The 16,871-nt window shown below is 36.1% G+C and overlaps 1 long non-coding RNA gene across 1 annotated transcript; it reads right to left on the reverse strand.

The window, feature by feature from the left end:
• Positions 1-2,881: 2,881 nt before the first annotated feature.
• Positions 2,882-5,103, reverse strand: LOC113354389. The gene is made up of 6 exons (XR_003361853.1): positions 4,867-5,103; positions 3,878-4,179; positions 3,761-3,789; positions 3,590-3,636; positions 3,237-3,366; positions 2,882-3,145 (listed from the first exon to the last, which is right to left on the reverse strand). It is a non-coding gene; the product is annotated as an uncharacterized LOC113354389 (long non-coding RNA).
• Between the last annotated feature and the right edge of the window lie 11,768 nt (positions 5,104-16,871).

Genomic DNA, 16,871 nt, shown 5'->3' on the forward strand with positions numbered 1-16,871 from the left:
AAATTGAAGCAGTTGAAGCTTTATTGAAAGTGTGGAATGAAGAGGTTTGGGGGCATTGTACTAGTATGCCAGGACCTTGAGGAATGATTGATCTAGCACTGGAAGCCAAGCATGTGTGGGAGAGATAAGTGGAGACGTTAATACTTTTTTCTTCTTCGACCGTACTGCCAAATGTCGGGGAAAGTGATCAACCGCTTTGGGTATCGAAAGTGACCAAATACCCGTTTGTGGTTCTGCGTTTTCTTCTTGGAACGGTTGTTGTCCTGGGACAAATTACATCACCAGAATGGAATGTTTGGTTTGAATGCCTTGTCAGTTAAAAAGCTACAAAATTGCTGCCTTCACATTTTGAGAACAAAACTTAAAGATGATGTCTAACGGTCTACAAGAGTACATACAATACTGTGCCATCATTGACTTACAGAGCCACAATTACTAAAATTGAAGTGGAGTAATAAAGAGAGTCAGCTTGTTAGGTTTTGCTGCAATTACCTGAAATGTGTTCGAATAACATTCTACTTTGACTTGGCATGGCCCCGGCATTCCCTGAAGCTCTGCATTTAGTTAATGGCCATATACAAAATTTACCAAGTTACTGCTGCAATCTTCTTCTTACAAATGCTATACGTAACCATTGAATTGAATATCGATAAAGAAGTAAAATACTAAAGGAGCATCAAAGCTTGAAAATTGTAGAGACTAAACCAAATATCTTTAACAATTTTAATTGTCTTCGAACAACAAAAGTGGAAGAATAACATTCTCAAAATTGATGGCGGCTTCACTTTGTCACGGAGCTTTGATGCATCTCCAGAAGAACTTTAAGAGATACCAAGGACCAATTTCCCTCCTTAGTCTGTGCAAAAATACTTTGATTTACCGAATCCACACATACACTTATGTTACCAAAACTATATATCTGAAAACCAGAATATGTTCTGCCGTATTTAGGCTTAAATGACGCTGATTCTGCTCCGCGTAGGACTCGATGATTTCGTTTAAACTCATTTCTGGCAACATATTATAATAACCAGCCGAAGTTACTCTCCTTCGCTTGTTGGCCTCAGCCTCTTCTTGTAATTGGGCATAGAATGCTGCTGCTTTTTTCTGAGCCTCAAACTGCCTTTGCCTCATCTCTCTGAAACTCTTAGGTGGAAACAGCTCCATATCTTCAGCAGCTTGGTGCATCATCTCCAGGCACACATTCAGTTCATAGCGTATTCGATGATGGGCTTGCAGTTCAGTCGTGAGACTACCTTTCCATCCCAAGTACCACTGCACAACTTCATCCAGATTCGGGTTGGAGCGTAACCACCAATAGAGTACATCTTGCAACCTAAGGAAAAAACTCGTCTCCAACATTGAAACCATATGATGGCTCGGAACTACGGCTGCCCAAGACATGATCCAAAGGAACCGAACGAGCTGCCTGCTGTTTTGGTTCCCAGGCTTCACTTCTAACGCTTGTAACACGTTCGTTAGTTTAGGCACTATAAATTGAACAACAAAATCTTCCCATACCTCTTCATTCAACATTGCCTTCCAAGAAGACATCTGATACAACCAATCTGCTGCGTTCTTAAGAGGATCCCATTCCTGGAACGCTTTAGTAAGTAAAGGCAAGGTATACGAAAACGCAACAGACGTCAAGTTGAAATACTCAAACTCAGACCTGAATCTCTTCTGCAAATCACTGAACGCATTGTAAAGTGAGTCCAACTTTAGTGTTCCCCTTCGTTTTTCCTTCCGTATTCTTTTCAAAACTCTGACAATTTTCTTTATGCGATCATGTTGTTTCTGCTCGAGACCTCCTTTCTTTAACTCAAACTTCAACCTGGCGATCGTCTTCTTCCCAATCTTCTTTTTGGGTTTTAGTTTCTCAAAGCCAGTCGATTCTCTTCTCAACTTGACAGGAGATTAAAGTCCAGCCATGGGGTTTGTAGACAGAAACCAAAAGCAAATAACCTGATCGCCCATCTACCTGCGTATATATAAGATTGACATACATCCAAATTTGAAGTCTTTCCTAATTTTGGTTCCTGGTTCATATATAGAAACCCGGTTTCCAAATTGTGTTTCAAATCCTTTTTTCAGTCGGTTTCTAAATCTTTGGAGCAATTTCATTCGGAATTTAAGAAATTTTCTGCTCCTCCTCCACTTATAAATTTACGCATTTGAAGATTACACTATTACAGTTAGATAGTGTTGGCTCATGTGGCCATCTCGGATCTCCCACTTTGCAGAATTACAATCAGATGATGTGTGTGGACCCTGGACTAGTAAAAAATATCTTATTTCCGGGTTGGTCTCAGGCTCTCAGCTGAGAATGCCGTGCTTACTAATTTTCTTGAAACCTGTTTTGAGGCATACATTTGTCTAAGTTCGAACCTTAAGTTATCAGCCGAATCCTGAGTATGCCTCAAAATATGTTTCATTTTCTTGATGATTTAGAAGTGAGACGAGCTGTATTTAGTATGGACGCAAAATGAAAAATTGGGCCCAACAATTGATTGTATCAGCGATTCAGCATAGCTGAATGGGCAATTGCTTCAAAAAAATGGCAATAATGAAATCTTACTGAGGACTGAGAAGTGCAAAAAGGGGTACTATCCACCCAGCCTCAGGGATATGATTCTCAGAATACAGAAAGAACAAGCATGTGAGTACATTATTTTGCGGACAAAATCGGGTATTTCCCATCTTTACTGCATCATCCTCGAACATATGTTGAAACACCAATTGATCTATCATTCATGGAGTCTATGTAGAAACAAGATTTTCTCCAACTGTAAAATTGGCAGAAATATCTTTATGTTTGATAGGGAAAAAAGCCAACAGTGAATCAATCGAACCCAAAGGAGGATTACTATCGAATGAATGGAACTCGAAGCTATTAATTACATGAGGTTATTTTCTAACTTTGAAATTGTAAACCTCTGATCATTTCCGTATATATAACAAACAGTGTCTGCAAATGCCAAATGGCACAAATTTTCCTTTAGTAACTCGATTGAGAAAATATATTAAGGTATTTTCTTCGATCGGCATATTAAGGTTTTCAGAGAAGCTTGACCTGTTAAGTGAGTTTCCCCAAGACATGTTTTGCAGAGAACCAGATTTTGGGCCAATTAATCCTCACCTGACTCTGAATTTAGATCAAAGAGTATGTTACCAAAAAACTCAGATACCAAATGACACTTTCATTCAAAATTAGAACAAGGGGAAAAGCTACATACCATGTATCGCTTCCATGTTGTCTTCCTTGACCCCAAGTGGTGAGCCGCGGGCAGAGTGAAGCATCTCTCCGGGCATTGGTATCCTTTGAGTTTTAGGAGTCATGCCAATTGAATATCTTTGTGAACTTGCCTGTATGATAATTTATTGATCATATTATTATAATAAGCACTTCTCACCGTGGGGTTCTCATGAAAACAAAATCAAGAGTATTTTAGGTATCAGCTCTTTCTTGGTTTTTCAGTAAACATAAAAATGTATGACTAGTAATTACAGTGTTATTCTAAGGTAAAACTAGTATTTGATAATGTGATATAATTCTCAATCTTTTCATATATAAATACAATATACGTACCCCAGGTGTCAACCAAGCATTTGGGTATTTGATGGTTCTCCCATAAGCTAGAATAAGAGAAGTTCCAAGCAAAAACCTCATGAGATACAATAAAAAAAAAAAGTAACACAAACATGAAAAAAGGAAAAAGATAAAAGAAGGAACAGTATGCAACATGGTCAGTGAACGTACAAAGTCTGGTATTTGAAGGTTTGTATTCCCTGTCACCATAAACAAAAGCAAGTCATGAAAAAAGGTCATGTAGAAATCAGCAGCTGATAAACAAAATGATACATTTATACCTCTTACCTTTTTTACTCGAGAAATCAAAACCACTAATAGATGGCCTTGCGGAACCACAATGTGGGTGTGCCATGAACATCTGCTGTAGAAAAGATGCATGCATATTTCTTTCATCTTCTTCTTTCCACCCGACTTCAAATTGTCCATCGTTCGTCTTTACCGCCAAGTTCGGCATATTTTCTTTGAAAAATTGCAGAACTGGGGTTTGTAGCTGCTCGTCACTACAATTAGAACGAAGCAAACGCAATCCAATCAGCAGATGTTGTTCCTCCGCATCACCAATTGAGTTGAAGCAATTCGCCTTTCCACTGCATAAAAACCAGATTAGCTAATTTCCCATTCTCACCTCAACAATCAACTTGTCATAATACCTCAGATTTTACTTCAAGTCAATGCAACTATGAGGAATTTGAACCACAAATAAGAATCTTGTCGTTAAAATCTTCTCTAACTCATTGTAAATCTATACAAATCTGTTATAAATCTTACATATTCATATAGTTTTCTTTTGTTGCCAATGTACCATGAAGATAGATGCATTTTAGTAAGAAGGTCAAGTTGAAATGTGTTCTGCATCCTGAATATGGTGTTTGCTAGCAGAACTCTTAGCGGTAAAAAAATAATTTGTAGTGTAAGATCCTCATACTTGAGAGCTCTAATGACGACATGGGTATGCAACATAAACGGCCCATTCATTGTTGAATGTAGAAACATGTTAGAATTTAAGAGTGAAAATAGCATTTAATGAATTCATAGGCTCTTAGAGGCATTGCAGCAGACACTCATATACATATAAACACAACAACACATTCATCAAATTCTCGTCAGATAGCTCAATCCATGAGTTGATCTATACGGCACCAAATGAAATCTAGAACAATCCATAATTTTTCGAAAGTAAAAAAATTAAAACTAAGCAATTGAACAAAACCCTAAATTGAAAAAAAAAACTCCAAATTTACTAAACTAAAATTTAGATAAAAGTGGAAACTAACCTTCAAGATCTACAAATGTGTTACTTTTTTCTTCTATTTCTGGTTTCTCGGTCTTGTTGTTGACATTATTTTCAACGTTTACAGGCAATGATTGTTCAACAGCAACCCTTCTAGCTTTTCGTTTCGCCATTTACAAGATTGACCTAAAACTCCATTTAGGTACCTTTTTCTACTGTAAATTGATATGTTGTTTCTGTGAAATGAACGGATGGATTACTTATGTTTTGACCTTAGAGAGACGAGCGAAAGATTGAAACCTTAGAATCGGTGCCCGGAGACAAAGGGTGGGAGGAATTTCAAATTTCAAATTGCATATGAGAATGTTAACGGTTCTAATCAACTCGCCGCAGCTCCTGTGGCCCCAGATTTAAGTTTTAATAGACACGTCGGATATCAGAAGGCCAAAACGGTTTTGAAGGATGTTGTACAAATTGGGGAACTCAGAGTTGTTAAAATTGGGAACGTACCCCTTTATTTTCCTCACGTTTTTAGGGGCCACTCGAAAGGATTTAGGGGCCAACAATAGAACAAAAAAGGTCACCCAAAGGAAAAATGTCGCCAGCCCTTATCTCGCGTAATTCGTAATGGCGAAATTACCCTTATATATTCGGAGGATATGATAACATTGTTATCCTCCGATTGCAATCGGAAGCCAAAATATTTTCCAGACTTCCGATTGTAGTCGGTGCAGTATTAGAATGATTTGTGTTCATTAATCGGGAGTGTACACAGCCAGCCATAACCACTTGGTTCGTGTTTTGGATGCAGCGTTAATCGGGGGTTAAATATATTACAAAACCTACCGATTATAAGTTGCCCCAAATTCAAATTTTGAAAGCTACCATAATCGGTAGATATGCTAAATACAATACCTATCGATTATTGGTTTCTCCACATTCAACTTTCGTCAAATTAGCCGTTGGAGTTTTTGGGAAAAACAAAAAGAGCCGCTGGACCCTAAACCTATATGAAGAAACTCATATCTATCACCCCAATTGCACCAAACTCTTTCCTCTCTTCAGTTTTAATTTTCATAACAAAAAACATGGATATTGCTTTTGCCGAAGAAGAAGATTGTGCTATTTATAGAGCGTGGGTTGTGGTAACTGCTCATGATCGTGTTCACAAGCTCCACAAATCGGAATCCGAAGAGCAGATATGGAACCGTATCTTAATGGTATTTGAGGCCTTAGATGGCAATCGAATTCGAAGATCATCCAATGACATTAAGATGAGAAAGAATGCGCTCGATAAGGAGATTGACAAACTTGAAGATGAGGAACGGTTTGTTAGGAACGCTTTTCCTTGGTGGACGTATGAAAAACGAGTAAGTATCTCTGTAACTCCAACTCACATTAACAAAAGTTAGTACTAACTTGTTACTCATTCGTAATTTCAGAGAAATCTTGCGGATCGCCGGTATGTGGACCTCTACGGGAAACGATTTGAACATGAAGGATGCTACAAAATCAAGAGGGACAAGTTATGATCTGTTTTAATACTTTTATGGTCAATTAGGAGTATGGATTTAGGTGCTTTTGACGAAATTGTAAGGTTAAGGCCGTTTGAACTTTATGTAATGGATGTAATCGGAGTATTATTAATATAAAAACTAGCCGATTATACGAAATCGGTAGATTATTTTGTTAAACAACCTACCGATTGTAATATTCGGTTATGTTATGAGTCAACTTTCTTTCCGATTATGGTGTTGTTTGGTTCCAGGAAACAGTTTTTTTTGTACTTGTAATATTCGGAGGATAATTTTTTTGTAAAGTTCTGAATGTACTATGGCCCAAAAATCAGAATTTGGAAAAACTTATACTTTTCAAATTTTGTCTTTGAAATAATCGGAAGTTAAATTAGTTACCAAAACTTCCGAATATGGGCTGTCTAACCTTCAATATTGGCCCTTGGAACCACATGGAGCCATGGCGTGGTTTGTTTTGAACTTGTAATATTCGGAGGATAATTTTTTTGTAAAGTTCCGAATGTACGATGGCCCAAAAATCAGAATTTAGAAAAACTTATACTTTTAAAATTTTGTCTTTAAAATAATCGGAAGTTAAATTAGTTACCAAAACTTCCGAATATGGGCTGTCTAACCTTCAATATTGGCCCTTGAAACCACCTGGAGCCATGGCGTGGTTTGTTTTGAACTTGTAATATTCGAAGGATATTTTTTTTGTAAAGTTCCGAATGTACGATGGCCCAAAAATCAGAATTTGGAAAAACTTATACTTTTCAAATTTTGTCTTTGAAATAATCGGAAGTTAAATTAGTTACCAAAACTTCCGAATATACCACACAAATCATTGTCATTTGAACTTGTCTAACTTAGTTACCCAAACAAATTTCCGAATGTACAACAAAAATCATTGTCATTTATCTGCTCTTCTTTACTTTACGACCGTGACTACCTCCCAGTCCTGCACGACCACGGGTTTGAGCACCTTCAGTTGGAGCAGCTTCAGTTGGAGCAGCTTCAGCGCTCGATGAAGCTCGAGTTCTTTTACCCGTCTTTGATACTGCCACCTTGGGCTGATGCCTCTTCGTGACTTTCTCCCCAAACTGGGAAGCATAATCTTCGTTATCCATATTATCAACTAGATCTCTAGCCTCTTTGATCTTCTCAGCTGGCATGGGATATCCGCTCTTCAAGCATGCAGTTAACATTTTGGAAACACGCTTGAACCTATTCACCTGTTTTTTATACGTAATGACATAACATCAAACGGTAATTACCTAAGATTTATAGGAATAATATAAAATGAAAAAAAATATAAGAACACGCACCAGTCTATCATAACCAGCTGGTTTGTCTTTGATGATACAATTATAACTTGAACCCGCCGCAGTAGTGTTGGATTTGATTTCACGGATAACCAAAGGATGTGTTACCTTGTTATACCAACTCATATAGTCTGGAGAATTTTCATCACCTCGGGTGGTTCGTCTACCAGTGTCGATAATGAAGTCATTCCTCTTATCCCAGTTATCAAGAACAGTAGGTGGGCCTGTGTGAACAATCGTGAGATTATCACCACTAGAAGAGCACAACTCCAACTCCAATTTGTAGTAATCCCCCATTTTCTCCACAGGTTGCTGTTGTATATACCCGTGTTGTCGCATCACCCTAGAGGGGTTATACATCACATATCCCGTGGGGTTCCACAACGGTCCAAAATAAAGGGACAAGTCCGACCGAACATTTATATGCTCACTGGATCGATCTTCCTTGTATGGATCAAAGCATACGTCCGAGGTCTTCAATTGGTCCAAAATCTCCCTCATGCGAATCAACTGCTGCTCTTTTGTCCTAGAACGGTTGTCTTCAAATATATACTTTGTTCCTCTAGGAGTACCTTTGCACCACCCCGGGTTCTCTCCGGCCAACTTCAGGATAGGGAAATGGTCATAGATCCATGCCTATATACATAAGAAACCAAGTTTTAGTAAATAGATTGTGTATATTCGGTAGTAATTTCCAAACTTTATTTTCGATTATATATAATCGGAAATAAAACTGAATACCTATCCGCCGAATACCAAACATTCGGAAATAGAGATGGATCATTTCCTACCGAATATGCGTCATTTGGAGTTCAGTAACCTATAGTTTTTCTGGCCTGTATATTCGGTAGTAATTCCAAATATTTCCGATTATATATAATCGGAAACTAAAACTGAATACCTATCCACCGAATACCAACATTCGGAAATAGAGGTGGATCATTTCCTAACGAATATGCGTCATTTGGAGTTCAGTAACCTATAGTTTTTCTGGCCTGTATATTCGGTTCTAATATCAAAAGAATATTTCCGATTGTATATAATCGGAAAACAAAGTAAGTACCTAACCACCGAATACCAAACATTCGGAAATAGAGATGGATAATTTCCTACCGAATATGCGTCATTTGGAGTTCAGTAACCTATAGCTTTTCTGGCCTGTATATTCGGTTCTAATATCAAAAGAATATTTCCGATTGTATATAATCGGAAAACAAAGTAAGTACCTAACCACCGAATAACCAACATTCGGGAAAAGAGATGGATAATTTCCTACCGAATATGCGTCATTTGGAGTTATGGATATGCATCATATGTATTGTCTACTGAATAACTATAGAGTGAGTTATAGAGTTAAAAAAAAACCTGCAATAGAGCCACATTCCCGGCAACTTGGCAGGTTCCTAGCCTCGAAGCCTTTCTCAACTCTTCCATCAAGAATGCTAGGCATGCCGTGCCCCAAGAATAGTCACCGACTTCATGGAGAGGATCCAAAAGTTGTATAAGGTTGGCGTCGATCCGGTTGCCAGAAGTATTGGGGAATATGACACATCCCAATACACAAAGGAGATATGCGGTGGCAGCGTGGTTCACTTGCTCATCAGTTAACGTTCCATTCTTTTCCTTCTCCAAGGTGCCTCGAAACATATTCATCAAAGCTGTAATGTTGATCTGTCTTGTTCTGTAACTTGCATGCCTCCTAAACTCTGCTGTTGTTGTCTCTTCATCCCAACCTAAGCACTTTTTAGTTAGAGCATAAAGTTGTGCCCAACTTAACTGCTTTGTGTAGTTAAACTTCACAGCTGTGCCTTGGTCGGGAAGGTTAAGAATCTGCACAACATCATCCGGAGTAATCGTCATCTCCCCAAACGGCATATGGAAAGTATCGGTCTCAGGATACATTTTCTCCACGAACGCCGATATGTCCACACGATCATGTTCCAACAATGAATTCTCGGCGGCATTAGCTAACCCCGAGTTGGAAACAATTGACTTGAACCTTTCACATTCACCGGATAAAGGCCACGCAAGCATTTTTGTTGGTGCGGCGGTAGGTTTAAGTAGACGGACCGCATCTTGATGATCCTATTAAAGTACATAAAAAAATACTTAATACAAATATTACGATATAACACATAGACAATACATTAATAAAAAATAGTAATTTTATTACCTCGGTTTCGTATATTTCTCTGGACCGTGAGTCTTTGTATCCAAATATCAATTTTCCTCCATCCGCCGGTAGCCCAAGGATTGTGCCTGCTAAAATACCCTTCTTCTTCAAGTGCTGAGGGACAAGATGTGATGCTTTCTTAGAAATATCCTTCTTTACACCATCTTTTCCTTTTTTGGCTTTTTGGGTACCACTTGGTTATCCTTCTTCTTCTACTCTTGGCACTGGATCAACTGGTTCAATTTCATGGTGGGGTGTAACTTGTGGAGCAGTTGGTTCTGCACTTTGTTGAGCGGCTTGTTCAACACTTGGTTGCACCCCTTGTTCACTGCCTTGTTGTTCTACACTTTGTTCAGCACTTGGTTGCACTCCTTGTTGACTGCTTTGTTCTTGTAAGATTTGTTGAGCACTTGAATTATCTTTGGCGCTCCTTTCCCTCCTAGCACTAGCTGTCACTTTCTTCCTCCTTTCTCGACTTTTTCTAAACAACAAAGAAAGGAACAATATTTACAAACTATACAATCGGAAGACAAAGTATGGAAATATAACCCTAATGAACACATTCGGAAGTAAAAAGACACATACTGTTCCCGAATACAAAACAATCGAAATATAACTAAACATGTTTACAACCGAGTATGCATCAATTGGAGTTCAGAAGCTGTAAATTTTTCATCCTACACAATCGGAAGACAAAGTGCACATCTATAACCCGAATGTACAAATTCGGAAGTAAGAAGACACATATTTTTTCCGAATGAAAAACAATCGGAATATAACTAAACATGTTTACAACCGAATATTCATCAACTGGAGTTCAGAAACTCTAAAATTTTATCCTACACAATCGGAGGTATAAAACATTATATTGTCTTCCGAATAAATATTGTCCCCAAAATGGGATTTTTCCTATATCAGAAATTTTGAGATTTTTTCAATATATACATTCGGTAGTGAGTGTTCTTCCGAATACTCTGTGTCTACTTAAATATATTCGGTAGCCAGAAAATTCATTAAATTACCGATTATTAGCAGTTTGTATCCAGGAAGATATGGCCACCAATATTCGGCAGATAATCATCAAATCTTTCTCCCGAATACTGTCGATGTTCTTGAGAAATGAAGAACACGACTACATTCGGAAGTAAATGAGCATGAATATCATCCGAATCTGGATAAATAACCGAAAACCCTAGAAATTTTTTTTCTCGATTCGACGAATTAAAGCGAAATAAACACCAAAAATGATAGATTCTTACCTAATTGGGGCCATTTGAAGTTGACGAAGTGTTTGACTATCGGAATCGCCACCACCGACTACATTGCCGGGTACTTGTTCTTCGCGTTCTTCGCGTTCTTCTTCATTTGCAGCAAGAATTTCTTTATTTCTTGCTAAAATCCCAATCTTTGGATCGATACCCCGAGCAACATTTTTGGTTCTAGGTCCGTGGGTTTCATTTCCCTTATCCATTGTTTTATAAATGAATCGACGATGTTTTGATTTTACGATTCGCGGCGATGTTTAGGTTGAACGAGGAAAGTTTTTTTTCTTCCACAATCGGAAGATATGAAACTGGAAGAAGAAGAGTTGAAATGAGTAGAATTTTTTTTGATTTAGTTTTTATACGGTTTTACCAGAAGGGCATTTATGTAACTTCAATATCATATAGAGTACCCCTTAACTAGAGTCTTTGGATGGGTATAAATTGATGGCCCCTTAATCCTTTTGAGTGGCCCCTAAAAACGCGAGGTTTATTTTCATTTACATGAATGTTGATGCTGAGTCCAAATTTATGGTTTGAGCCCCTCTAAAATTGGGGTGCACATTGCGATTCTTTTTATTGGAGAATTTTTTGAAATGAAAATCGATGTTGCTTTTACTTTTAAATAAAAGTCAAAAAGTATTTTCGAAAACACAGGTTTCCGTAGAAAAATATATATTATTTTTCTCTTTTTTCGGTCTATAATTGTTTTTCCTATTTTATACCTCCAGTTAGACAGAATATGATTTAAACCTTGTAAGGAATAAAAATGATGATGATCAAAGTTGTTGTTCTTCATTGATATTTTTGGGTACTATGTGTTCAAGTATTGCTTGATAAAACCTTCAAATTCATCTTGTATTGTTTGTTCTCGGTCACCTTCAATCCCTGATCTTAATCCCAATTACATGCACTATGATAGAATTGGCACTATCAGCAGAGACAAGGCACTACACATTCCTAACTAATTGGGATCAGTAGGTTTTTTCTTTTTTCGTTATATCGATCAAAATACATATGTGATGGACTTAATTACAATATGTACTGAAAATACCATTCAAATCATTCCTTCACATGCGGGCAGAAAATTGCTTCACGGTAATATTATGATTAAGCTTACAGATTGGTTAAATGAACATATAAACAAGCTTATAAAAAAATAAAAAAAATAGAAACAAGCCATTATTATATATGAATTGTAAACACAAGTTTGAATACAACATCAGTGACAAATTTCTTTACAAAATAATACTCAAACAGAAAGAAAAAATACCGAGAAAAACAACACATTATAGTACTATTCTCTTCATCTGATACAAATTAGTTGAAGATGTTGATCAAAAAAAATTAGTTGAAGAGGTTAAACGGATTATTAGGATGTTGAAGACATTCTAAGAACAAGAGTGGAAAGAGAGTGCAGAGAGATTTACCTGCTTTTTTGGAGTAAAAACATGGTGTTATTAATTGTTATGAAAAATATCTAAAATATTAAGTGGTTTCCAGCCGGTAAAATTCTCCTATAGGGACCCTCGGAATGTGCACCCCGGTTTTAGAGAGATGCACAAATTTGAACTCATTGATTCTTTGGAAATAAGAATCTTGCAACTTATATATCTGCATTTGAGATGTTGACAGGAATAAAATTAAACTTGACAAAAGTTCAGTAATCAATATAAGTGCAGATGATCTTATTAAGGACTTGAGTATGAAACTTGGTCATAGGGTATAATGTATATTAAGTATCAGGGTTAACTTGTTGGGGTTGCTTCTAAAAACATTGTAGTAGCAGCATTGAGAATAAGTAGCAGTTTAAGATGCAAATGGTTCAAAAAAAAAAAGATGCAAATGGTCCAAAAAAAATTTCATATCAGTTTCCCCACAGCGGAAACTTGGTTTCCGCGCGCTAAGCTATGGCGTACTAACACTACATATGTGTAGTTCCACTCATCCATGGCTTAGCTAACTACAATAATCTAGAAAATTTTGCAACTATAGTAGTTGCTCATTGCTAGATTGTAAAAAAAAATAAAAAATTGACTATTATGCTCATCATAATGCTTGATCTTAAGAGTTACCGATAAATAATTAAAATAAAATTTGTTTGTCTAGATTTTCAACTTATTTCCGTTTCATCATTCATTTTCTTAATGTTGTGGAATTGAAGCTCACTAGACTTATGAGAAATTTCTTACGGAATGCAACTAAAGACAAAAGGAAGATGTGTTAGGTTTTTAAGAATGCTTCCATAGATGAAAGGTTATGAATAGCAGATTTCAGCATAACATTAAAAGAAACATGTCATTTGTGGAACAATTAAAGTGGAATCTAATGTGCAACAGTTTGGGTCATGTACCAGATTTTGCAGTTACAGAGAATGAGATTATTTTTCAAGGTAAGTTTAGTGTTAGTAAGAGTTACGAGATGTAGTTACATAATCAAAATCATTTTCAACTTTAGAAGTTCTTACATCCAAACAAATCCCTGCTAAGGTTAGTTTCAAGTTATGAGACAACTTTCCTAACTCTCTTATATTGACCATGTTAATACGCAAAATAATAAATATATGTGTCAGATCATTGCTTGGGTGAACCCACTAAGCGTTGGTATGTCATTTGGTTGTCATATTTTAGTTCAAAAACTTGAAGCTGCTTGATCAAATTACTAAATTCAACTTTGTCATGTTTGACTATGAACAATAGAAATGTTGAGACTCGCTTGTGTTACTTTGAAGAACCTGAAAGCGTATCGGCATCAACGAACACATTGTCCTTGCATTATAGGTACGATTTGTAAATGGGGCTACGAAGTATAGTTTATCTATTGGGCTTCATAGATTCGGCATACCACTACTTAATGATTCGTTATTATTTAGTATTTTGAACTTTCGGGTTGATTTCACACCCAGAAAACTATGTGTAAATATATGAGTTTAAGGAAGTAGACTTGTGAAACTTGTTTTCTCAGTTGAAAGGGAATCAAAGGATTTTTATAGGATATCCATTAAACAAGGACCTTTACTATGAACGCTCCCAAAGATCTTTAATAGGACCGATACCTTACCAAGGGTTTCTGCTACAACTGGTCCGAAAGATATCTTCTAAGACTGATTCCATGGGTCTCTTACAGAATTGACCCTTAGTTCAATCAAGTTTGTATTTTCGGTTTGTCTATTAATTTAGGGTTTGGATAGATACAAAAATGCATCTTGTTTAAAAAGAAAAGTTCACAAGATATCGACATAATATATTTGAACAAGTGTTAAAATCTTATTACTTAAGGTCCGAGTATTTTCCTTAATACTCAAAGCGAGATCCCATAACCGAAACATTCAAAATACTTTGTAGATATTAAAATTTATATCTCTTCATATCCCAGAATATAAGTATATCTCTTTTAGCTATTTTAGTAAAGTATATGTTGTATACTAGCTAGTACTAGTTGTCATCCAAGAGAAATTTCGGCACATATGTTGGATTACAGTTGAAAAAGAATAAAACCGAAAATATACATTGTTGCATATATATAGGATTTTCGGATTTGGTAATTCCTTGTTACCAAACATGCCTTGGTCATAATAAATAGAAGAGCTTGTATTATTACAAATTCATCTCTTTCACACACTACTTAAATGTTAGTGTTGGAAGCCCACTGGTGTATTCCTGTAATACTTATCTGAGAGGATCCTAATTATGCGAAATCTCTTATGTGCGCTTCATTTAAAGACTTATGTGGGATCCAAGAAGCTCTAGTAGTACCATTGCTGGGAAAATAAGAATCGTTTTATTATTTAGTTTTCGATTATTGATTTGATTGACTGAAGGTAAAGTTGAACCTTGATAGATCTAGTTTGTTTATTCCGTGATCATTCTCGTCTGGTATAAGTTCACTTGAACTAGTTCAAGGATAGGCGAATTCATATCTGATCTATTGATTCAAGAATTGGAGATATGACTTTTGATCATCCATCGTTAACAGATTCATTTTCTGTATGATCGATCATTTAGTGGAATGAAGTTGTTTGTGCAGCTACTTTGAAGACTAGAATATTTCTTTTTGGTATTCTAATCTTTGTGATAACTTCTTGCACACTTGATTGATTGGGATCCGACAAGCTTGTTTATCTCGTATAGATTTTTTAAGCTTGTTGTACATATCGACAATTTATTCTTGTGTTTATCTTTGAGTTATGCTTTGATAGTTTGTACACTAAATTGTTTTTTTCGGTAATCTTGATCTTAGTTAATCTAACCGAACAAGGGAGTTTATATTGATTAAACGTAAGAACCTTTGTGCTTAACTTATCTCTGATTAACTTGTTTGATCTTGGAGATTGATAGAGAGGTTACTGAAACATATTAGTCCTTTCGGATTACGATCCAAAAGAGATGGGTAGTTGAAGACTTCACAACACGTGAAACGACTTGAGATAGTGAAATCTATCTTGGGATTCATGTACGTAAACAAGAATAGTTGTAGGCGCAGGGATACTGAAAGAACTGAGTAACTTGGAGTTAGTTTACTTGGTCTCAAATATACAAAGTTGTAGTAGTCTTTATATAGCGGATTAATTTTAAGAGTATTTAAAACTGGACTAGGTCTTGAGGTTTTTCTGCCTTGCAGTTTTCCCCGTTAACAAAATTTTGTATGTTGTGTGATTTACTTTACTTCGGCGTTATATTTCTTTGTCTTTATAATTAAATCAAATACACTTGTACGTTAATCAACACTTGGTTTGATCCCATAGATTTGTTCGGATTCGAACTTATGTCATATACCAAGGATACATCTTGTTCGGATTCCAAAGCAGTTTGTGAACTTATTTGTCATATCGTAAGTTCTGAAACCTTTTGTGCTGATAAGTTCGCGAACTTTCCAAAACAAATTGTGTACTCAATTACAAAAATTCTACAGAGACCTCTTAAAATCAACTGGTTTGCGTATGAGAGATATAAAAAGTATCCAACGAAGTCTCAAAATCAATCAGTCCCCAAATGACAAAATCAGTTCATGTACGCGAGTTAATTATATAAACAATCATCAAATATTATTATTTAAATTTTCAAGTTAGCAAACTGAGCAAATTGGTTCGTGATAAAAAAAAACTAACTTCACAAATCCTTATGGACTAATATGCAATTTTGATATGTCGAACGTTAAATTGCTCTCAACTTATTATGTGATAATTTCTATATTGCCTGAATTTCAGATTCGAATTTTACCAAGTAAGAGCTTGTACTCGAGATTTCTTCTTTGGATTGTTCATCATAATACTAAAGTCGTACGATATGTCTCACTAGATAGAATGACAGTTTATATGAGTAAATGGGATGATCAGTCTTCACATACCTTTGTTGATAAAGTTTTCATTAACGTATCCATTGCACTCCAGTCTTCAATCTTCAAGGTCGATTGGTGAATTCTAATACTCAACCACCATTCTCTATTCCAAGTTCGAGAGTGACCTAATCAAGATGAGGTTTTGATCAACTAAGTTTGACATACCAAAACTTGTGAGTTTGAACGGCATGTGCTTTAACACATTTCATGTTTATTCATTCATAACAAGCCAATTTTAGATGACATGAATGGACTAAGAATAACAAGCAAAACCAGTTAACAAGTCTGCAACCAATACAGGTGTTATTAGGATATATAGATCTAACTATTTCTCAAGAGTTTTTCATAAACATAGTAACACAAATTACTAAGGTATAATAAGATACACATATTCAACCATTTTTCAAGAGTTTATTAAAAATAATGTAATACAATTAACA

Source organism: Papaver somniferum, chromosome 2 (assembly GCF_003573695.1).
Source record: "Papaver somniferum cultivar HN1 chromosome 2, ASM357369v1, whole genome shotgun sequence".
Lineage (NCBI taxonomy): Eukaryota > Viridiplantae > Streptophyta > Magnoliopsida > Ranunculales > Papaveraceae > Papaver > Papaver somniferum.